The sequence below is a fragment of the Lepisosteus platostomus genome, chromosome 3 (genome assembly GCF_059453375.1).
Source record: "Lepisosteus platostomus isolate fLepPlt1 chromosome 3, fLepPlt1.hap1, whole genome shotgun sequence".
NCBI lineage: Eukaryota > Metazoa > Chordata > Actinopteri > Semionotiformes > Lepisosteidae > Lepisosteus > Lepisosteus platostomus.
The window spans coordinates 5216232-5242156 of NC_142613.1; the positions used below are offsets into that span (position 1 = coordinate 5216232).

A 25925-nucleotide genomic window follows, 5' to 3' on the forward strand; every position below is an offset into this window, starting at 1 on the left:
ACAGGGAAAATTGCAGCAAAAACATTGTTATTCAACAGGTCTACATCATGCATACATTGGACATTTTGCCTTTGATACACTAAGTGTATCTAAATGCAAGGCTCAGCAAGGGAAGCAAAATCTTGCTCCCCTAGGTTATCCTATATATAGCATTACTGTGGAATGCAGCAACAATATGTGGGGATTTCCTACAAAAGTAATTGGAATTGGGAATATCCAATTACAGTTCAAGGTGGTGGGGGAGCCAGGGTCTATCCCTGCAAGCAATAGGAACAAGGTAGGGTACAGTACATCCTGGACAGGATGACAGTCCATTGTAGGGCACACACACATTCACACCATTTTTTCCAAAAGCCAATTTTGGAAAACCAACATGTCTTTGGGCTGTGGGAGGAAACCGGAACATCTGGAGGGAACCCACGCGAACACAGGTAGAACATTCAAACTCCACACAGATATCACACAGAACCCAGGGCCCTAGTGCTGCACTAACCACTGCCCCACCATGTCACCCCTCAATTATAATATTAAAACAGTATATCAAGCTTATCAGTAGAAGCCAGTTTGATTGATTGAATCAAATTTAGCCACAAAACTGGGTGGAGTGATCATGCAGGTCTTGGGTTAAAAAGTGTGCAACCCCCTTTTCACCTTTAGCTGCACACAAGAGCCTGCTGTCTCTACGCAGGAACCTCCCAGGAACACATCAGATGGTTTTTATCATTGTACCCTATGAGGTTTATCAACAACAAAGTCATTTAAAAGCAATTGGCAAAGTGTTGTAGCATTTGTCTGAAAGAAAACTTTGTAGGACTGATGTATTGCACCATCGATAGTTCCTTTTAATTTACTGCAATTTCATCTTCTACAATGTCCAGTGTCTTCTTAATGCTTTGAAATAATAGAATTCGAAAGCAGTGCACAAAAGAAAAATCTAAACAAAAGAGTGATTTCAACAAGGGAAGAATAGACAAGTCTTCTTTTAGCAGCATTTCACCTGAGAGCTATTGTTTCTCATTCAGTTACAGCTGAGTGTCTGAGACCAATACAACAGTTTTACCCTTATACAATAGATCATCTAGGTACAGGACTGTAGGACAGGTACAGAGAATATAAAGCTCTCTGCTGTACAGAGCAATTCATTTTAGCCACACACTGGAAATGCCATGTCTCTTCAGCTAGCAGCGCTAGGGCTCCAATGAGCAGGCAGTGTGCTGTTGGTGGGTGGCAGCACTGAGGTATGATGGATAGCAGAGGCCCTGGGCTGTGAGCCAGAGAGAGTGTGTTTATATTGGAATGTGACTGTGTGCACATCCTGGGTGATGGGCTTACTGAGCACTCATGAGCACAGCGCAAATCCTCAGACTGGAGACACCGTCTGCCCGCGCTGCTCCAAACACAACGTAGCCTCCACAGAGCCAGCAGCTTGGAGAAAGTCGTCCTCTATAAACGCCTGAACAGACACCATGACCGAAGGTAGGACATCCGAGCTGTAAACACTTTTTTTTTGGAGGGGGGGAGGTGAGATTTCACAGACTGATTGCAGGCCCCTATGGCAGTTCTTTGTTGTCCTGCTGATGCTGGCAGGTAGAGATCAGTTCATTTGTATACATTTACACAGTTAGAGTCAGTATTGGTCCTTCTCAGGAGTCCAGTTTTGTTTTAGTTTAAAAATACAAGTAGATTTTAAGATGCTCAGTTGGTCAGAGGAGCCACTCACCTAGGGTTTAGTTTTAGGGTTTCACAGCTGTATGAAATGGCCCCATGTGCTGACCAATTAGGCTTGTGTTAATTTTATGGATTGTGGAATGCGCTCTTGTGCCGTTGCTGAGAAGTTCAAGTAACTTCATAATTTGCATTATGAATGTATCCTCAAAGACTAATGAACCATAATATGATCTACTGTACGTCAAGTGACACTTTTTTTTAAAAAAAAGAAGAAACATCCTTCTATCTTTGCTGGACAAATGAGTTAAGAATGTTTTAGTGGAATATTTATTCAGCAGGTTGACCTTTGCTTTTGACACACTTGAGAGGAAAAGTGCTTTGCTTGGTTTTATTTATACAGTACCTGTTAAGGGTTTCTAAAGATCCCTGGACATCCCTCCAGCAGACACAATAGCTGTTTTGATTTATACAGTATGTGTTTAGTTATAAGCAAATGTTTTTTAGGGAATCTGATATCTGTTGTGGACACAACTCTGCTTCAGTTTAGACATCTTTTCCCATTATGTTACATAGAGATCATGTGGCACTCTTGCTAGGCTTAACTCACAAAGTAGAGAGACACTGAGGAAGAGAGGTAAACAAGTGAACTGTACAGACACGTTGAATTTCACATCACAACAGCCTCTTCACATGCTAGGATGCGTCTCTGGGTGTGTACATAGAAACTGCGGGGGCAGAATCCTCTTTCAGAAACTCGTAATCTTGGACATGTGGTTACGTTCCCCCTTGATACTGCTAGAATGCTCTATCCCGACCTAGTAGGTGGCACTGAATTTGAGGGAATCTGATGCTTTAAATGTGAGTCATTACAAAGGGTGTTTTCAGTATGGAAAGTGATAACAAACTATTTAGTGCACTAGTGATCCAAAACAGTTAAGTAGAAATTAAGAGCCATCCTCTTTCTGAATTTAAAACTATTCTTCATTTTCACAATATTAAGCCGATCTGGAACAGCCAGTGGCAAAGTTTTTTGGTGTCTTCTCTCACAGTTAGGCTCCCCTTAACGTCTTAACAGTAAATGAGGAAGTGTACACAGCCAGGTCTGAACTCTTCACCTTCCAGCCACTCATCTGTTAATATGTCACAAGTAACCCCACCCCCTACTAGACAATCAGCTCTGATTGGAGGGGTGGCATGTCCCTCACCCACAGCATCAATAGCCTATAAGTACCTAGGAGATAGCAGGGTCTCTGTGACAATAAGGGCCGAGAGAGCCCCGGTCCACTATTCTACCCTACCGTCAGCGGCTCCCAGCCAGTAGTGCACTGCCAAATGGGAAATTGTGGTCACAGTTAGTAGGTGACATGACTCAAGCATAGAGCTTAACCTCTACTTGATAGAATAAAACCTTTCTCCACCCTGTGATCTGTCCCCTTCATTATAAACCTGACACCTCTGTCTCAAAGTAGAACTTGTTGCAGATCTTGGTTGCAGAGTTGCTTTTAGGCATTTCAAACGTATGTAGACAGGGCAGTTTTAAGTCTTTTAATCAAGGCAGAGGCATGTTTGGCAGAGGTGCCAGTTGTACCAAATGTCACTGTTGAAATATCCGAGTATAGAATATAATTAATGGACACATGTGTTTTGCATCCATGTGAAGATGGTTCTAACATGGGAAAGCCAGTGTTCCGTGTTGTAAGGAGGAGTGAGTCCCTTTCAGGTTTGATTTCGGCACCAAGTTATAGATGCTGCCTGAAGCCCGTTAACTAGTTGCGATTCGGGTTTGAAGATGTGGCGACACCACATACCGACGGTCAAATTCACAATGTGCATGCACTACGTGGGAACTGGAACTCAATATTTTCACAAACACAATCAACACCTTCAAAATCATAACAGAGTAAAGAATGGCTGAATGGGGATGATCCCAAAGAGAAACGTTTTACCAGGCTGCAGTCAGTTGACTTGGAAGGTATCTAACCATCTCTTGCTGACTAATGCCACACATCAAGAGCATGGGTTTACTCCGAGATGACAAGTTTATCACCATCTCCCTAGTGACGGCTATTTTCTAGCTCAATGCACAGGGCAGGCCTGAGCTTTAAATATCGAAGAGTGTGCTTCTCTCCCAGCACATACCAGGAAAATCCACTTAACACTGAGGAAATAGAGTGATGCCGTACACCTCCTTAAGATTTTATGGTTTAACATACTAGTTAGACATATTTGACCTTCACCTAATCCTCACCTAAGTCCTAATAGTAGATAAAACTATCCTCAAATAATTTTACATTGTTAAGTTTGTGTTCAAATGTAAGTGCACCCCTTGATTCAGTAACTGATGGCACCTCTTTTAGCAGGAATGACTTGAATTAAACATTTCCTGTAAGAGTTGATCAGTCTCTCCCATTGCCTGGGAGGAATTCTGGATCCTGCCAAAGCATCTGTTTAAGGTTTAGGTTTAGACTTTGACTTGGTCCTTCTAAAATCCAGAATTGCTTCTTTTTGAGCTATTCTGTTGTGGATTTGCTCTTTTACACAAGCAAATCTTGTCCTGTTGCATGACCCACTTTTAGTTGTTGGACTGAAAGTCTCAATCTTTGTCTGATGGTGGACTCATGGTGGTTCTTTGAGACTTCAAGGAGCACCACATGGTGAGATCTTGGGGAGAATTTTAAACTGGTAATGAACTTCTCCTTTGTAGATTATCATTCTTACCATAGAATGATGGACTTCATATTGTTTTGAAATGGTTTTGTGACTCTTTCCATAGATTTCTTCTGACTCTGGCATGATGTGTTACTACAAACCTGCGTGCTTTAGACCAGACTGACAAAGATTCAGATTTTATATACAGTTAGAATCACTTCCTAATGATCATCTAATCGTTTGCACATGTTTTGGTGCACATGAATCTATATACTCTTTCCATTGAGATGGTAGTACTTACTTTTTCACACAAAGATATTGAATGCTGGCTTATTTTTTATTCTTCTTGGTTACATCTACGGATGCTGTTGGCAAGAAATTGATGCCATCAGATGGAACCCAGCTTATCCATTATGCCCTCCTGCTGGCGGGTCGCCAATGATAGCTAATCACTGCTCAAATAAGCAATGACAAAGTAGAATTATTGTGTATTATTTGTCAAATCAGGTTAGTGTTGTCTTCTGTTAGTACTTGGTGAGGCCTAGGTGAAGTTCAAATATGTCCAAATACTGTATGTTCAAGCATTACATTACCAGGGAGCTTACTTTTCCACCACACTGTATATACAGTATTTGAAACTCAAGCCAGGCACTATTAGCATTCCGGCAACAGTAAAGTATGGAATATAATAAAATGCAAATTGAAAATTGTGAGAGATTACAGATTTATCTTACACTAACTACTTTCAAATACTGGTCCTTAAGCTCTCGAAATCCCTTGTATCAGGTACTTCAACTCAGGAACGGACCTCCACTGGGCTGATAAATCCTTTCCAAAAGCTTGATTCAAACTCAGCCTTACTGTAACATGTACTGTAGTTCAGGTGGGTAGCTGTGTCAGCATTCGTAGGCTGCAAAGGAACAGGTAACGGGTTTGGTCCATGCTGAAAAGACAGGAAACACAACGTTTTGGCTGTGGAGCCTTCTTCAGGTGTGTGAAGAAGAAGGCTCCGCACAGCTGAAGAAGTCTCCACAGCCGAAACATTGTGTTTCCTTTCTTTTCTTTTCAGCATGGAATAAACCCGTTACCTGTTCCCTTACTGTAACATATCAGCTGAGCACTAGGGGTGAGGAGGGTGAGTCATTCACAATTATGAAAGCGAATAAAAGGCACTTCTGCCGAGAAGGGATTATCTACACAAAAAAGGTTCGGACAGATAATAACTTGCGTTCCAAATTTTAAGATGGAAAAAGTTTGCTCAGAGCCTTAATGTGCAGAAACATCACATTGAGAAGATGACCTAAGACAACGTGATATCTACCAGACTAGTGGCAATCCACACTACATTATCATCACATTATCTTTATTTGTCAGTTCTTCAGTCAGCACGTACTGTGTGTAGCTTTAGAGAATGAGGTCATTATTACAAGACCCTGCAAAAATGTCCTTTAATGACACATGTGACACACTCTTGGGTTCAATATTTTGTGAAGCTCAAGCTTGAGCTCTGACTAAAATAGTCACAAAAGCGTTACTCCTTCTGAAATGACATTCCTACTATATGGGTCAAAGAGAAACACATAAGTGGTCAGCTTGGAGGGTCAAAGTTTGGTTTTGACAAAGATCCTGCTGTGAGAATGATTTTGATTTGTTTTCATCTTTGGTGAAGGGGAATGTTTTCTTTGATCATGGCAAACCCGATAACCAACATCTGCATGGGTCCTGCCACAAAAGTACAATTCAAAACCATATGCACAGTAGGCCTCTTCAATGACAAACAGATGAAAGAAAATGTGCTGTGATAAGGAATACAAACCACTTCAAGGACTTGAGAACAGAAAGGTGAAAAAAGTCTGTACAACAGGAACAGCTGAAGAACAGTTTCAAACAGTTTTTGCTGGTCTTGGGCTTGTGAAAAAATATTATTCTTGTCAAAGATTTCCCCCCAGCGTTGCTTGTGTATGTCCTAAAAGACTTGAGACGAATGCAATCTCTTGCAGGCAAGTAGAGCAGAAATAAATTCGGTTCTCATTAAAGCTACTGCGTACTTTTGCCTTTTTACATCAGTTTTCCCAATAGAATTAATACTCCCCTCTCTGCTTCAAAAGATATCTCGCTACTTAGGAATCAGGGACATATTTTTATAGATGATTTAAGCGCATGTATTGACCCACTCATGTTCAAGGTTAAAACTGAAGAGTACGATTCTGCAGTGTTAGGAATGTTTTTGAATTTGGGCAGTGAAACTTCCTTTGCAGATCAAAGTAAAACTTTCTTCAAAACATTATCTCTGTTGCCTTCTCTGTTCTGAATGAAAAGACTTTTAATTAACCAAGTGGTACTTATTCAAGGCCAGATTTTCTTCTTTGTTCAACATCTAGAGCCGAGCTGGCAAATTCTATTTTTTTTTAAGATAAAGCGCATTTTACCTTCCTTGTGGGTGTTTTTCTGTCATCAAACAAGTACATCATCCTTCTGGGATCTGAGCTGTTTTTTTTCCCATTTACCCCATGAAAGTCATGGTTTTGAAAAAGACGCATCTATTGATGATGCTATCAAAAACAACTTGAGTTTGTAACTATTTACATTGTACAACAACTATACATAACCTTATACCACTTTTGCAGAGAACCACCAATACAGTTTGGATTCAGACCACCTAATGTGATTTCAGCGTTTGTAATGTCCCAGGAGCAGCTCATATGAAGATGAAAGAAACTCTTACAAAAATACATTCCCTTGTGGTCAAAGCCAGCATCAAATTTATATGGAAAACACAACAGATAGGTGGTTTAAATATGCTTTCAAAGTGATAATTCTATATACTGTACATGTAATTCCTCTGTGATCAGAAAAGTGCTTATTCCTTGTAAGGGAGGCAGAGCAAATGTATATATTTCCCAGATTTTAAAATCGCCCAATTCATTAGCATTACTGATTGTGAAAACATCATTCTAAAATCGCTTATTCTAAAAAGATAGAAACAAATTAGAAGCAAAACAGCTTCTAATTTATAAACATAAAGGTAAAATCTTCCCACACAATATTGGAACAATAACTTAAGACCTCAGGGAAAAGGGCACAATATACAATTTTCTAGGCAAACAAGACAAATCAGTTGGCTTCTACTTCAGACGAGAAGCTTTAAAAATGTAGAATCCAAAGTCATAAGAAAGCGGAGAAATTAAATCAAGAAACAATTCTGATGCATTAGTACAAGAAATGCAATTACAAAGAGATTTGCTAACTTTCTAAAAGAGGAGTAATGTCATGGGGTATTATTTACGCATGAGAAAAAAACTGTTTATCCATCACCTAATAGTCTGATACTGAAATGCATTAAATATCTTAACTTAATGGTACAAATTATTGTAGGTCTAATAGCTTAACTTAAATGTCTTGAACAATCTGTTCAAGCTGTCTGAAAGATTTTTTGGATAGGCTCCAATCACTTCAGTGCTCCGAGCTGCCTGAGAACACTGAGTGCCCTACTGACAGGCAATAATAATTAATTGAAACTATCGACTGAAATCTCTCCTGGAGATGAAGAACTGCCGCCTTGCCAACATTTAACCCATGTCAGTCCTGGAGGTGTTTAGAGATACTGTATTTTATCTTCACTGTGTTGTCATTCCTCCATGATCAGGAATTAAACTGCTCTCTCTTCTCTGATCTGTTCTGTTCTGGGTTTTTTTACCACATGGTAACAAAAACAAAAATGATCTTCATCAAACAGAGGACTTCTATGTCCATCAGTCCCTCGACCTTTGTCAGTGCAGGAATCTCTGTCTCTTTTAACATGACAGAGTGCCAAACTGCCATGTGCATTAGGAATACACAGGTCTTCTGAGAGCTCAGGAAATCTCGCACAACAGACTGCCAGTGGGCAGCTCAAAGATCTTGTGGTCCTGTCTTATACCAGACTCTGACTCGTGTCAATCACAGTGGATCTGATCTCAAGGCGCTGAGCTATGACTAGTGTTTGACACTTAGTGTATAACTGTTCAGGCCTGAAAGAAAAAAAAGAAATGCTGAAAAATTAATTTAGAAATTAAAGGCACAATAATACACCACTGAGTCTGGCATAAAAAGAGTCAGTTTACCAAGGTAAGGGATATTTACAGCAGTTATTTATTTTAGTACTATTTCTGACATGATAATGATGATTTTGCTGACTGTCATTGTTGAGGATGACAGTCTGTTATTCATCTCCATTAATCTTGGCTGCAGGCTCCTGTGTGATTGTACAGTCTGATGTGTGAAAAACATGCTTTGCCTTCTTTTGCACAGGTTATTCTTTCCTTGTTCTCTTTGAGCTCCGTTTTCTTAAAGATTCACGTCATTTTGTCAGCTCAAGTTTGAGACTACAGTCATATTTAAGTATGTTTTGGTGCTGTTTGTATAGGATCAGCAATGTGCATTTAGAACACATGTAGTTAAGACTTCAGTATTTTAAATGCCTTATTAAGGTGATGATGTAGTGCCAGCCACTAAATGATGTGGGTTTGACTTTTTCTTTCATCTTAACCTAAAACAAAAACAAAAAGGCTTCTAAAATGTTTTAAAAACAGCCCATGTCCATCCACAAAAGTAGAATTTAACCTTTTAATATTAGCATGCTTGATGATAAACCAGGGATTATCACAGAAGCACAGGGAGCAAGCAAGAACTGACAGCACATGACTGTTTCACCCCCCTGGACAGGACATCAGTCCATCAGAAAGCCACAGAGAAAGGGACAAGTTAGCCACTTAAATTTAGCCTTTGCGAGAGGGGAGAAAACTGGATCGCCTCAGGAAAACAATTTATGAACACGGAAGAAAAACGCAAACTCCTAACAAACAAACATCCAGGGCTGGAACAGAATCCAGACGTCATGAATTAGCAGCACTAATGGCTACGGTATCTTTGCTGTCCTTAGATTAACGATCCTAAGCAGAAAACAAGGCAGTCAGCTAATTCCTGAAAAATGAAGTGTCTGGCATTAACATTATCCAGCAGTCTTGGGTTATGTTCTTTGCAATGATTGCAAACTCCAACTGTTATTTCTGTTTTGTGTGTGTGTTCTGATATGCATTAAAGTCACACTTTGGGGTGAAGATGAAGTTAAGGTGAAACCTGGTTTGGTATCTTTTGCAAAGAGGGTGGATATCTTAAGAGGACACAGCCCAATATTAGAAATGTATGGGAGGTATGGGAGAGAGAAGCTCACCCACTGCACATGTGCGGCATTAATTTTAACCTTCACAAAAGTCATTTTTGTCCAGCCCTGCTTCTCACATCTCTTTAAAAAGCAATCAAAGCTGCTCATTGACAAAGGACACTTGCTCCTCGTGGTTCCTTGTGTGCTTAAGTAATAAGTAAATGTGAATCACCACTTCTCAGCTGCAAGAGGTAATTCATTTTCTGACTCCTCACAAATGAACTAAGTGGATTATCCAATTTACTGCGATTGTACGCTTAAAAAAACTGAACAGGGGCATGCACAGCACTGAGCGCAGGAGGTAAATTACAAAGAATGTGACAGATAAGATTTATGCTGCAGTCCAACATGCTAAAAACTATTAAGCGACAATAACTCTAATGTGAAAGTATCATTTATGCTCCTTAAGTGGACGCTTTGAATAAAAGACTCAGACCACAGATATAAGGGTCCTTGAGTGACTGCAGCCTCTCCCCTTTTCAATAATTCACTCAGTTACGTAAATGCCTCTGCTTTTAACCACGCAGCTCTGAACTCTGCAGACCCTCTTCTCATACAAAATTCATGCGTTGCATATGTCAGTGTCACTGTACGCATGAGCTACAGCACACCAAGGCCTGAAATTTCAACAGATGGATTTGTACTACAATTTTCTTGCGCTGCCTGGAGCTTTCACAAACCCTTCTTATCAGCGACTTTTTAGACTTATTGCAAAAATCCACAAACGCCAACAGGAACCAAAGGATACCAGACACATCATATCCAATGAGCAATGACACTGACGCTTTTTGACACAGGGTGTGCAAGCTTGGAATTTTCATCTGCACAGTTTTGTGACTTTGCTCTAACTTTCAATATAATCAGTAATGTGCATCATGGTAAGGTAAAAGTTAATCACATCCCATCAGTATATTCACTGGCTATACTGTACCTTTGAGTTTGGTAGTGGACATTGAGGTTTAGTGTAAGACCATCCTTAAGTTACAAATGCCATGATAAGCTTAATATGATGAGAGAAAACAACTTCACAAAATATTTAATTCACATTTTACCTCTACAGCAGAATAATGATTCCTCACGAATTAACTACTGTCCTTTGATTATGCAGACCAGTTAACATAAGTTCAATACAGTCCTGCTGTTTGTCTCAGTGTGATCAGAGTAAAGTCTTTAGCTGGCACACACAAGTCTGATGATACAGATACTATTCTTTCCACAACTTTAAATGGTGTCCTCATTTCCTGGAGGCATGCTAGTGTGATTCAACAGTTTTTGCCAGATTCTGATAACTGTACAAATTTTATTTACCTTCAATTCTGTGATGAGAAGTGCAGTTCTCTACAGTAGGTACCGGTTTTTAATGTTCTGTCTAGTACCTTTTCAATTAAGGATTCTGACTTCAACTGGTCTGACGTAATAAAACGCAAGGCCATTTTCTTAATAGAACTCACAGATCCTTAAAATCGTTTCTCTGGGTGTAATCCATAAACGTTTTATTATTAATGTCTTCTCAGGCAACACATGAGAGATTATGGAGCACTATCTTAGCAATTCACCTTTAGGGTTTCACAGCCCCAGACAAATTTTAAAAAATGTCCTCATTCCGATATATTCCTTTTTTCTTATTCCAAGGAAGAAACCAAATTCAAACGGCACAGGACGTTTAACAGCTTTGCTTGATAAAAAGTTGCTTTTGGTATTAAGGGAGCCAGACAGTAGGTATTAGATGTGTGGAATATGAACCTGAAAATTCAAAATATATAGCAGAGAGCCAAAACTGTTTCCATAGAAACCTTGTGATAATGCCAGCCCCAGACCTGCCTGAAGAATTAGTGAATCCCTCATGCCTGTTAAATTCAAAGACATTTCCCCCAAACCAATTAAAGTTTACTGCATTCAGAAAACACTCTCACAGCCACAGGAATACTTTGAGATGAATGCTCCTTGTGTAGAAATGTAACTCAAGGGAAGGAGGATTAAGATTGCAAGCAGTCCAAGTTCTCAAGCTTAAACTTTTTGAGCAGGCCCAAAGAAGACCAAGCTGTCAGCTGATAGAAACAGAGAAAAGAGTATGGCTTCCCTACATTCTTCAAATGTCCACCTTGTTCTTTTTTTCTTACACAATAATGAAATTTGACAGAAAATAACAGAAAAAAGAAATGGCAGCTTTCGAAAAGTAAAGATGCTCTACCTGGCAGCTTTACATACAGTAGGTGAAGTCCTATCTCTGCTACCTCAGTCTTCCTCAGCTGAGCTTACTCACAATACAATTACAGTCTGGTCTAATGTTCTGTGACTGAGTGGCTGTAACAACTTAATTGCATTCTTGAGGACAGCCAGTGCACGGTGTCATGACTTTTAAATAGGAAACTAGTATGAAAGGCCTGCTTGGTTTCTGCTGTGTTCACTTCAATGGCGAATTGAACTGTGTCTCATTTTGTATTGTGAGCTCAATGTGGGGGTGGGAGCGGCAAGTCATCCTGGCTAGATTTCAAGCAATTTTACTGTGACAATCCATCTTGATTAAAACACCCTCTCACAGGCAAATCTACAGTACATCTACATTGGAAGCCTCTCATGGGGAGTCTAGCTGGTGGCGGCAAGATGCTCAATGGAACCAGTGAGGCTAAGCAGCTAGAAACGTCATGTTGTAATTTTATTGTGACGTCTGAAGCTGTTGTTCATTATGTCTTATGCTGCTTATGCTTATGCTTATGACTTATGCTTATGCTTATGCTTATGCTTATGAATGTCCCTGAAAGATCCGTTCATATGCTTGTAAGGGATTATGATGTGTTTAGATTTCTGTCCATATCCAGATCATGTCTTTGGGTCTATACTACTCCTACAAGCATTTTATACAACCTGATTATCAGATTACTGGTTACTGCCAGATTTACAAATGCATCCATTTAGATACAGACTAGACATTACATATTTGGGCCCATATTAAATCAGAAGTGAGTCCACAGGTCCTAAATCCAGTATCTGAGAGCACCTTTCCTCTGGGTTGCTGCAAGAAGCATCTGACAGATGGGAAGCTGGCATCAAGCAGACTTTTCTTAGGGAAGAAGCTGTGATTTAATGCTGGGCTCAGCTGTTTCAGTCCTGTATCTGTCACTCGTAGATGCACATGATAGAGAAAGAGGAATAGCAGCAGATTTTAATTACTGACGCTACAATGAACAAAACTTTATGCATAACATTTACACAGTAGGACAAAAGGAACACATCCTTGCAAAAAATAATATATCGCTGTACCTGTTGGGAAACCATATACAGTTTAAACCATATACTGTATAAATAATCAGCTAATGTTTTTATGTACAGTATTTTTTCCAAAATCATTAATTTCATAAGAAAGAAAAATATCTTTGCTCAGCAATGATACAACACCCTACCATAAGATAATCTAAAAATGTATTAAGAGGTACAACCAAAAACTTTCCAAGGTTTTTTTTTTGTTTTGCTGTTTTTCTTTTATTTTTCTTAGGGTTTGAAAGCTGCTAAAGTAATGATATTTTTCAGATGTGTCTGATAAAAAGTGAGCTTCATGTGGAGAAAACTTTAACAGCAGTCCAGATTGCCCCATTCACTGGTGATACCACTCTTGCCTTTTATGGTAAAACCGGGACAAATATTAAATTAAGTGCTTTAATTTGCTCTATAAGCACCGACTTCTATTTGTGCTGTGCAATTATAGAAAGATCCCTCCAATTCCTCTTTAACACATGGTATAATTTCCCCACCCCATAATTTGCATCACAATTGCATCTTTCGGCCTGAGCGAGCTCTATATTGTTTTGTGGGGTGCTGCTGACATGTAATGCATTTGTAATAAGGAGCAACTAGCACTTGATTATACAGCTTGTCTTTCACTGTTTTCAGTGCCCCAAGACAAGAGTTCAGAGAATCAAGCCTGCTATTCACACAAACCTGGCAATTTGCTTAGGACGGATGGTAGTGTCTACACCATTTCTCATTCACTGGGAAACATAACCAGTGTCTATCAACTGAAAAAGGAAAAGGAGTTATTTTTAAATTAATTGCACTTCATCCTGCAAAAAGTCAATGATAGTCTCAATTGTTCTCTGGTCAGACCTACTTAGGAAAACCTTATGCGTCTCGGTGGGGTGTTTTTGTATGACAGCAAAAATGAAAAAAAAAAAATAGCAAACCAACACTATTTTAACCAACAAAGTCCAAAACTCAGCAGGAAAATGCAATGAAAATCCTACAGTATGTGTAGCTCTGCAGAATCTTAAAATCCATTGAATGTGTATAATAAGATGCATACAATGTGTGCAGTATTCAATCATATTGAAAATAAAATTGGTTGTGTTACACAATATGTTTTTGAACAACAGGCTCAAATTGTTTAGAAAATACCCAAATGCATATTTTGAGACTTTACTGTTATGTAGTAAACACTGTAGGGTCCTGACACTGCAAACAATATAACAAATGTGACCCTTGTATGAAGGACGAATTCTTGATCCATTGCAGCCAGAACCAGGAGCCAGCTCCAGCACAGCTGCCTATTAAGGAGCACATGGAATTTCCTGGATTTGTCTGGGTGCTGAAAGAGAACACCCTCTTTGTGGAGCACAGACCTTGACACCAGCGCGGAGCGCTTCAGAGCAGGAAATTCAAGTCCCCAAGTAAAGCAGCACCTCCCAGTTCTGAATGTGCTGAAAATGGCCTTCAATTAACATAGGAGCAGATCCAAGGGTGTGTGTGTCAGTTGTTTATGTTATTAAAACTTTCAATTTCATTTTTCAATGAGTCTTCATGATTGCATGATTCTGAACTTGCAAAACAGACTAATTTGAATAAATACTTATGGGCTACATCAAAGTCTGAAATGGCATCTTTATGTTGTGCAGATGAATGAATGAGTTGGTAACTATCTGCAAACAATAGGTTACACAATGTACTTCATGCCAAAAACCTCGAGGCAAGGCTGAGCTACTACAGTTCAAATTTGTCATGTGTATATTAAACAATTAATTACAAAAATACATCATTCTTTGTAAGTCGGTCTTTTTTGATGGCAGGTTATTATAGGCAATGCACATAGACATTTTCATTTATTGAAAAAGCTACAGCTGGAAAGTGAATAGCCGGTTGTGGTAACACAGACAATTACGCTGTACAAACATAAGGCCATTTCAAGGTCTTGCAGTATGTTTGAACTTCTTTAGAATGTTTGAAAGGAAAATTAAATACACAGCCACACTAGATCAATTCACTGTGATCACTCCTGTGAAGTCTAATATATGTATGCAAGCAGCAAGCACACACACTAGGGACTTTAGACTCCATGAACCCTTGAAATTCAATACTTTTGGTCTGTCTGTTTTATAAACCCCATTGATAGCTAATACCAGGGTTATCTTGAATAGTTTTCTGGAATTAATTTTAGAAGACATTCTCTCATACTGCTGTCCTAACATATTTGGTAAAAGGCAGGAGGTCTTAGATTTCATAGACTTTCAGGCCTGATATCTCTGTGGGTTCTGAGCTTATAGCAACTTGAAACGAACCGCAAGAGCTATGGTCCTGCTGTTTTTTTTATTCTCTCAGGCAGGAATTTAAACCTCTGTCTCGTGTTGCTGATTTTCGTGTTTCTGATTTCTTTTCAACGGCAAAGTCTTCCACAGCAGGGTGATGCAGTTCGCAAGCTGATACCAGTCTTCTAACTCATGCCTGCATGCATTATTTGCCGCCTTCTTCTAAAAGCACATACTTTTACCGTGCTTAGATGTCATTCATTAACCAGAAAATGGCTAAAAGAAAAGACAAAGAATAAGTCATAAGAAGTATTATTGATCTTGTCTCAACTGGACTAATACATTTTTTTTTCTTCAAAATTTGATATATTTTGCATGTCTTGGTTTGGAAAGTACTGCAGTGTTTCATCACATGTAATGAGGTGCTTTCTAGAATCATTACCATGTGTTTCTGGTTCATTCTGCTACAGGAGAACAGGGTGGAGGGTTGCTCTGAGAATACCTACTTGTATAGTACTTTACAGTCTAAAGACATGCTGACTCTATATAAGCACTGGTCACACCTACCAAGTACCACTAGCACTGTGCAGGAAGCTTTCAAAATAATACAAAATATTTATAAAAAAATAACTGTAGTGCAGTAGTCTGATAATGCAGCAGGCCCCTGCGCAATGCCCACCGGCAATTGTCTCCTATTGTACCAGAATACATTCTCAGCATTTTTGTTCGCGCCTACTGCTCACAGAAAATGATTCCAGCATTTGAGAGAAAAAGAGGAAGCATCCTGGCAGAATTCATCCACAGTTTACCCTAAGAAATCTGCTCTTGGGCTCAGGCAATCTGGGAGCAGGGTTGGGAAAAGCAAGCAGAGCTCTGTCTTGTCAGAATATCTGTGTGAGCATAGACACTCCTTGTGCTATCACAAAAAGTGATGTCGATAATAATAATAATAGCTTACACTTACTTACATAGTGCCTTTCTGGACAATCCTCTCAAAACGCTTTACAGGTAATGGGGACTCCGCTTCTCCACCACCAATGTGCAGCACTGCTTCACCTGAGACGGGGGAGGTCATAATTGCCCACAGGTGAAACAGGATTCCTGTCTGATTGTGTATCCAGGACAACCGGCCCTGACTGACAGATGAGTAGAGGTGTAGCCAGCTCCTGCTGTAGCTAGGCTAATCCTCAGTGCTCCAGTGAAGGCAAGTATGACAGAGGGTTTGATGCTTGTTTGGGCAGTATGGCTTAGATGTTTAAAAGATGTCTTATCGTAAGACTGAATTTTCATTCAGGGCCAAACTCATTATTCCATTACCTATTATATTCTAAACAAAACCCTAATTATAAAAATCTGTTTTTTGGGGAAAAGTATTTTTGCTACCTGGTTTTCCAGTGGTCACCTGGAGGCTCTAATGCATGTTTTTTTTGTTTCCATCTAAAAGGACATTAAATGCTTTTTTTTTTTTGGCTAATGTCATGTTTTACTAACACAAGATTATGTTTTAGCAACAAAAATGCTGGTGAGAATCCCATTTCGTCAACTTTTCTTAATTAAAAGGATATACTGTAAATGCAATAAATAATATAAATATAAACAAGCTACCAAGGAAAAATTACAGTGATCTTCAATGAGTGGAAGCCTGAGCTGTATGGGCAAATGGCCCTAATTACTAATTGTCTTCACCATTGCTAACAAGGTGTCCTCTCCTATTGCTGTTACCCACCACCACCCCACCCCTGTATTATGAAGGAGTCTTGTTTTACTGTTTTGTCTGAGAAATGTACTATATGTAACTATCTTTGGTCCCTGAAACAAGGATGTATGTTTTAGGGGGAAATGCACAAATTCAATCTCTAGAATTCCTGCGGAGGTTTTGTTTTTTGTCCGCATCGACTGAGAAAAAACAGATTATTCAGCTAAGTTCTTAAATGAGACATGTGGAGAGACAGATAGGTATGATCTGTTCTAAATCATTAAGCCTTCCTGCAGTCTTAATATGAGATAATGTGAGAACAAATCTGACCTTATTAGCACATTAATATGATTTTTCGGTGATCACAGGTTTTACTGAATTTAACCACTCACTGTTGAGCTATGTTGGCAGTTTAAAGAAAACTAAACATAAATGCTAAAATCTAACTGCCCATTATTTAATGGATAATTAAAGGACTCTCAGAGGGTAGCAATGTATGTAAGTTTTAAAACAAACAAAACAATGAAAACACACAGTTGAAAGCTGGGATTTATGAGTCAATCTCAACCACAAGGGTTTCCGGGAAAGTAAATCCCCACTCAAAATACAGACCTTCGTGCTGTAGGATAGCCACATTCATATTCAGATTCAGAATATTTGAAAATATTCATATTTTAGGAATCATTTTTACTTTTCTTTTGACTGAGAAATAATACTGGGGCTTCCTTACATGGACTGATCACAAAATATGTTGTAAGGTTCACATTAAGTGTAATGAAAATATTTTATGTGGAAACAAGGGAAAAGAAGAAGAATTGGTTACAAGGTTTTCACCAGCATAAGCAAATAAGGGGGCCATGGCAATTTCCATACAAATGTAACACCTGAGTCTTTCAGCTTGTCCTAGATTATACCAACACAGTCAGAGGAGTAATTGTTTTCTACAGGCAAAATATATGTAAATGGTTTTGAATAACCGTCAGTGAGTGTCCTGTGGTTTACCTGAATCGGAAAAAGAGTTTTTCAAATGCAAAGTAAAATCAAAGTAAATAAGGATAAACTTTGTACTTTGAATTTCTTATTAACAAGTAGAAATATTACCTCTGTTTAGAAGATTAAGAACTCAGAAACAAATTTTGAAGTGGGATTCCAAAGGCTTAAACTTCCAAATAAGAGTGGAAGGAATTAACATCTTTGAATACAGAAAACAGATAACAAACTGTAACCCTTCTCAGAAATAGAGGACTGAAAATGTAACAAGTTTTTTAACTGTTTATGAATGCAAACTGGGTATAATACTCTTGTTGAGATTCTTTATTTAGAAATGTGCTCTAAAAAACACTTTGCAACGATAACATCCTTGCTTGCAGAATTAAGACAACCAAACCGCTCCTAACCACTGTAAATTTCTAAAGACACATTGAGACATCTATATATAGAAAGCTTTAGGCAATTTTTGTAAGAGCATGTGTTGACATTTTTAGTCACTGCTCTTTAATCTTTACTCTAGTAGATCACATGTATAGAAGGCATCTATTGAGCACAATACATTTTCATAAAAGTGTGAAAAAAGTATAATGACTTTTAGAAAAGAAAATACGTATTTTACAAGAACTGCTGTAAAAAATCTGTCATTCAACAAAGAAAAAAGCAGAGTTATATACCAGTAGAGTAGAGTAGAGTAGAGTGCTTGAAATCTGTACTTTTAAATTATCTAGCTAGCTCTTGCAGAGCATGTGGCTGCCCTGCAAGAAGTACAGCAAAAAAATATTTGACAATATTTGACAATTATTCCAGTTTAAATCTTTACTCCCTGTTCCTCACTGGTCTGTGAATATGCATTTTATATGCAAGGCAGAGTGCCAGCTGGCCAAAGCATCATTGCTCTTTGTTGCAGGAACTGATAGATCAGAATCACAATGGAATTGTCTGTAGGTTTCCCACCAGGACAGTACTGGTTGCATTGGTTAGATCATAAAGCACTTGAGAAACAATGAAGTCTTGCGTCTCAGGTCTTCCATGTCTAAATGAAAAGGACATTTCTTTCCTATTCTTTCCTTTGTCTAATCCCAAGGATACATGTAGGGCTTTATGACTGTATCCCAAGCTGATCTTGAGAAACATCTTTTTTGTGGAATTATAACAGTAATGTACTACTTTTCTGGACATTTACTAATTACAGTATGTACATCTATTACAGGGCATTTTAATTTTAAATCTTTTTCAAAGGTTTATTGACACATAATGTTTTTAACTTCTGCACTACTCTCTACCATTGTGACTCCACATCTGCTTTAATCTGTCTGCAACTAAGAAATTCAGACCGGCAGTGTGTCTATTCTGAAGTCTGTAATGTATACATTAACATGCTGTACTCTATAAATGCAGAAAAACACACAGGAAATAAAGAAGATAAAACAAATTAGGGAGCTTTAACTCTTTAAATGATCACCTTTACAACTATTTATTTAGAACTTGGACCCTGGTCTCAGAAAAGCCCCAATCATTAAGGAATTACAAATATCCTTGAGTGACTAAAGATCAAGCAGATCTGGACTAGTCAAAGAACAAGTTCAATGTGTCCACAGAACCAAGGGTAGACATGTCTGATATAAAATATTGTATGTCCATTGGTGGTCCTGTATGTAAATTGAGATCCTGACTACTTGGTCATTAACAATGTTCATGGCATTGTTGCACTTTGGGCTTGCGCATGCAAGTTCCTTCAATTCCCCTCTTAATTCAAATGGTGAATCCATTTCTCACGTCTCCACCTGACCCGATGGTAGTGTGGCTGCTGTTGCAGATGACTGTGGTGTATCACCCAGGAGGGAGCTGCACTTCAATAGAGGATCAAGTGGGTTCCTTCTTACACATGAAGCATTTGGGGATATTTTGGGATACAAAGGGTAACACCCACTGAGACAATTTCTCTGAACAGTATTACATTTAAATTGGAAAGACGCTAGACTCTTTTGGAGCTTAGATGTGAAAACTGAATTCTGGCCACCATATCCAGGGCACAAAATGAATGTCTGTTGCTTCACAGTTTGATCCAGATTAGATGTATTGACAGGCACTGTATATTGCAAGCCAGTTCACTAATTTTGAGCAAATCTCTACTGGTGCTTTGTAGTAGAATAATCTTGAGCAACATTGTGTTTTTGCTTTATCTTTCCCTAAATGGCCCAAATGCCTTTGCAAAGGCAGTGTTATTTGTTAATCTTATGTTACAAAAAAACAACTTTCAGCATTGTTATTCCTAATTTACTATGTTATTCCAGTTCCCCCAACATTTACACTTCCTCAAAAGAAAGAAAAATAAATCACAACAAAATGTCATACATGTGAGAGAAATCTGCTCAATGCACATGGGACAGGAAAACAGTGGTGATGTTTCTTTTGTTCTGAGATGATTCTGACAATGAGTATGATTGCAGTAGTAATTCTAAAAGCTGTGACTGATCATAAACATCAGCACAGTGAAGAGCGAGACATGAAATTATACTTAAGTTTTTCTGAAGACTAAAACACCATAATAAATGTCTATCTAAATTTCAAGTGAGTGAGGAAATACAGGGTGCATGAAATTCATTTTAGTTGTAGGGCTGAAATAGGATCAGGGTTGTTTCCACATAGATACGCTTCTCGGATCCAATTAACTGAAGGCACGTTTCAGGGGGAAAAAGGATATTACATTTCAATTGCATATTAAAAACAAATAGTGGTGTTTATTAAGTGCACACAAGTGTGAGGTACTTCTTTTTATGAATGCCTTCCAATGCATTCATTTAAAACACAGCAAGAAAGGCCATGCTCAAAGACATCCAAACAGAAATTACAATTGTCCCCTTACTGAAAAAGTATTTTACATACAGTACATGCATATGCACTTGCAGACATACAGTAATTATCAACTCCCTACATCTTAAATGATCTTATTCACTAGCACTTCTTAGAATAAATGGGAGCTCCATAAATGACCTAACTCTTTCTTTGCAAAATACATCAATTAAAAACATTATTGCACTTAATACCTTCTTTCAGGTACCTGGATGCTCAACCTTATGTCTGAGTTATTGGTAATAGAGTAAAAGTAAAAGCCAGCCATTGTTAGTGATATAAATTGACTAAGTAGTAGTCTTAGCCAGAGTACAATAGGGCACAGTTAGGTGGCAGCAATTCATTATTAATAACTCATTTTATAAGATATAGCTTATCAAAAGTCCTCATCCATCTTTTTTTTTTCTTTGATATTGATTTATTAGTAATTAGGTTTCAAATCCTCGCCGAGTGCCAGGAAACACATTCAGGACCTCATCACACAAGAGGTCAGCGGTCAAGTCTGTTCATTTACAGGACTGTGGTCACCTGAACAAAGAGAAAGTGAGGGGAGGCCCACTCCAGTCCCCAACACATTCATCAGCAAGCAGCTGGGCAGATGGCCCAGCATATTCTGCGAAAATGGCTTACAGAATAATTAGGTTAGCATACAAACGTGTCACAGTGGCATACTGGGGAGTTTCTTGAAGAGAGACACTTGGAATTACAGTGCTTTTGAGCTGTTTTAATTAAGAACTTACGACCACCAAACATATGTTTTAGTGTTTTTTTGTTTTTCCAATCAAGAGCTTCCCCTCACCCCAAATAGAAATACCTCTGGGAACTGTTTGCTTTTTTTGTTTTAATCAGGGTGAATCCTTTATGAATTTTACTTCAAGCTCTCCATCTGTTGCACCCCCTGAAATGTGAATCAGCCATTTCAGGGAGCTTAAGTGCGGATGAAAACCCTTAACCTAAAGGGTTAAAATTATTTGGTTCCTTGCTTACATTTCACAGCTGTGCGTCTCTTATCATTTGCACAGCCTTCACCTTCCTCTCCTTCCACTCGCTGACATTCCTAGCAGAGCTGTTCTCCTTGACCAAGGGTATCCAGTTCTGGTCCTGGGCCAGTGTGTCTGCAGGCATTAAGGTCTCTTTAAAGCAGGAGCACCCGACGAGCTGGGAGAAGCTGCTAAAACTGGTCCAGTTCAGTCAGTAACCAGCTAGTTTAGCTCATAAAGAGTTGAGCAGGAAAGAAAAACCAGAGACAGACATACCCTCCAAGACCAGGGTTGGACAACTACAGTGTATTGGTTCAGCATTGCCACAGAAAACTGCAACAGCCACTTTCTGAAAAAGACTAAATCTTGCCTTGACAACCAACTAGTCATTTCTTGGTCTTTTTACACTTTGCTATTGTATCAGCTCTGCTTAATTAAAACAAACTTTTTAAAGAGAGTGGACCCCCACACTTTACTGTTATTGCTTAGCACAAGCTGAGCTGATACAAACCACAAAAGAGGTTATTTTGTGGGTGAATAACATTAGTGCTGAGTGTTTCTGGGGGATGATGATGAGAAAAGGGCAAGATTATATCCCTGAAAGTTACAGATCTGAATACAAGACCAGCGGTTGAAAACGTGAAATTGAAAATGTGGTTTTCGGAACCCAGTACTCCCAGCAGGCAACAGTGCTGCAGAGGCTTACAGTATCACAACCTTCAATGATCTAATATTGAACTTATCAATTATTCCAGTGATTATCCAAATTGCTTCAAATTTGAATGAAGCTATAAAAACCTCAGCGAAAAAAACGTTTCGTGCACATACATGCATATGTACTTCCAGACATAATTAGGTAGGTCAGGAATGTGGCCGTTCAGGACTGAAGAAACTAAACCCATGATTGGAAATATTTACATAGCCCAAGAATAGATTAAAACAAGAATATGGGATAGTTTAAGGGTCAAGCACATTGTTTAGATTTTGTACAATGTAGCAGGCTGATCATCACTACTCTCACAGATACGCCCAGCAGAACAGCTTCTTTATACTCTTAGAGAGCATTTCGTAGTGTTCTCAGATAACAGGGCATTAAACAGAACATTACATAGTGCCCTGCTTACTGAACACACCCCATGGACACGTTAATAAGCCTGTATAAGAACAGATGGGCCTAATAAAAAGCACACACTGTGACATATGCGTATGTGTCTAATAAGGCAGAATAGGTAAGGTCAGGAATCTGTTTTACAAACTAACGTTCTTAAAGCTCTAAAAAACAATATCATTATACTTTTCTGTGCATCAATACAACCTCAAAATCTGAATTTAAAAAGAGAATAGCATTTCAGTAAGTAAAATGATATTGGTGTTATGGATAGTTAAATCTTGAATTAACATTTGAGATTTTAGATTTCCAAATTTTGCTCCTGACCTAAAAGGAATGAGCGAATGTTTTTCGGGCTGAGTGCAACATTTTACAGCCATAACTACTACATTATTTTTTGATGAAGCAAAACCGAAGTTTCATAGTAGTAATGAATTTCACAGCAGCAGCAGCATATTGCGTAAGGTGTCTGTTCATTTTATTTACCTTTTTTGACACTCTTGCTAGATGTGCACAGTTTAGATGAAGTCTCATGTTTCCAATTTGTTTGATTTCTAGTCATTTAAAATTAAAAAAATAAAATCACTTTAGAATACCTGGAGTACATTTTGCTCTAGACCAAAACAATCACAATCACTGTACTAGTCACAGTACTCCCTAGCGCAATAAATTACAAGATAAATTTTATCTTTTACACCTTACCACAACTCTATTTTTCTACCACATTTGTTGCTTAATTTAATGAGAGGAACCAAAAACTCTTGCTGTTGTAATGGTAATTCCCAATGACAATGGATGACACACAGCCACCCTCATTGATTTTGTTTGCCTGTAACTGGCTAAATGTATTTCCTAGCCTGGGTAATCCTCCACAGTCTTTTCCCAGAGGGCATAACAAAGCGAAATAAGTATTCAGCACTAGCATGGGGCTTCTCGATATCATGGCTCAGCAACTGTGCAAAATCTGACTTGATTTCCACACTTAGTACTGAAGTACTCAGTCCAAATGGCCTTATCCTGGTATCCTGGTTAAATAGAACTGATTTAAGGGCAGTGTGGTGGCACAGTAATTAGCATTGCTGCCTTCCCTTGCAGGAGCCTTGGGTTCAATTCCAGACCTGGGGTGCTGTCTGTGTGGCGTTTGTATGCTCTCCCTGTGTTCATGTGGGTTTCCTCCAGGTACTCTGGTTTCTTCCCACAGTCCCAGGAGATGCTGGTAGGTTAATTGGCTTCTAGAATAATTGGCCCTTGTAGAAGTGTGTGCAATATTTGACAATTAAGGGTTCTCAGGCCATGACACTGCCCCTAAAAATCAATGAGCAGATTAAGTGGGATTTTCACAAATAGCTTTTTCAATTGCAAAGTACCTGAATATTTGGTAAACAAAGTCCAAAACATCTCACATCCACATCTCGCATTAGACAGTTCAAATGTATTACTGTACATTTGCATCCAAGGTCATTTAGAGTTACAAACATGGTTCCTTAACAACAGCACTAGGATTTCAATGAAATTTCAATGAATCTCCTATAAAACAGATGCCAAAAGCAGCAACAGTGGAAATAAATACATTAAAGGAGATATGCTGATCATGAAAAAGGTTTCAGTCCTTATTTGTGGCAAGTCTTTAAAAAATAGGTGAGCAACGTGTATGGACAGAAATCATTCCAGGATCCATTTGTACAAGACAGCTACAAATACAGGTGGAACTCTTCACATTCCACTGCTAATCCACCTAGACAGCCAAGTTCTGGCAGGCTTGTCATGTAGCACTTGGAATGGTGCAGACTCAGAGTACATAACTCCCACACATTCTTGCTCTTCACACGTCGGTGGTTCTTTCTCACACCCTTATGTGTAAAATCTTTCTATACCGGTCAATGTCTTAGGCGCTAAAGGAGTGGAAAAGTCACTTACTCTCAAAGTCTAAAAAGCCTACAAAGCCTATAAAACAGATAAAACATCTTCCACAGTTTCAGTACTTACTAACCTAAAAACGGGCTTTTTCCAAGGCTGATTCATGTCACTTGGAAATGTGCATTTGTCCCAGCATCTGTTTGTTAAAATCCTCACTGGTGCACGTAATGTGATATAGTATGTACAGTATTTAAGGGTTCTACCATCTGGTTTCGGTATTATCCAGTACAAAATGGGGATAGTGTACTTTTTACGCCTCACAAATAAAAATGTGAGAAAGGAGAATGTTGGACACTCTTCTGTCATTTAAGAAGAGACAACATCAGTGATGGGGTTTATAACAGAAGTTCGGGAGGAAGGTTAGATCCTAATCTCGCACACTTTTGCTTGCCTGCCTATATCCATTTTGCACCCAGATGTTCTCTTTGCATGCGGTATCTCTCTCACATGCCCCTCCCCCTCTCACCCCATCTATACCTTCGCATATGTAGAAGTAACAAAATGACTTGACACTGATTTATGAACAAAACCAAAAAAATGACATGGCACTTTGGAATAAGGCAGAAACCATGTGTAATTATTGCCCTTAATTCAACTAATTCAAAAGTAGCCAACACATACCAGATATTAAACAGCATGAGGTTGAAAGGTTTTTACTAAAACATACAAATATCATTTTTAAAATTGAAACTGAAAGAAAGTCTCGATTTAAAAAGCACCTTTTTTAAACTCAGTATTGTAAGTAACTGCTTTGATTATTCTGTGCTTGGGCCCCTCTCTCTCCATTTTGCACTTTAAACCTATTAAGCAGCTTAAGAGAATTCCCCTTGTACAGCAGTGGTGTTCTTGCAGGTACAGAGAGCTCGAAAGAAAACTCCATTATAGCAGAAAGAGCTGCCGCTGAGCTAATGAATGTTTGCAGGGGAGATGGAGAATAACAGCAGGCCCTGAATGTGCAAGCTGTAAGTAAAAGCAGACTTCTATGGCGAGACGCAATGTGAAGTTGCCTTTCCTGGGAGTTTAATGGACTGAGTGCTTGAAGTTGAAGGAATTCAAGAAGGAAGAAAAATACTATAGTGTGCTTACAGTGCTTCTTCAACCTAGTAATTGTATTTAACCAGATGAGATCTGAAAGGCAACTTTATTTGTCAAAAAAATAATCCTGCAGAGCGTCATCATCAGTACAGGTTTTCAGTACCCTATGTCTTCTAAGCCAAGGTGATAAAGTATGTGACTCAGCATACGTGTTGTTGAGCTTTACAGGTAGGGCTTGTACATTAATACAAAAGCTTGACGTAATAAATGCAGAACTTGACATTGACATAAAGGCTTTTTAAAAAGCTTTTCC

The 25925-nt window shown here is 38.7% G+C and overlaps 1 protein-coding gene across 1 annotated transcript in view; it reads left to right on the plus strand.

Annotated features, from left to right (window-relative positions):
* The first annotated feature begins 1296 nt into the window (after window positions 1-1296).
* Window positions 1297-25925, plus strand: part of lzts1 (leucine zipper, putative tumor suppressor 1) — a 44279-nt gene continuing 19650 nt past the window's right edge. Inside the window, exon 1 of the mRNA XM_088624033.1 lies at window positions 1297-1476. The gene's annotated coding sequence lies outside the window, so the exon portion shown is untranslated. The remainder of the gene's footprint in view (window positions 1477-25925) is intronic.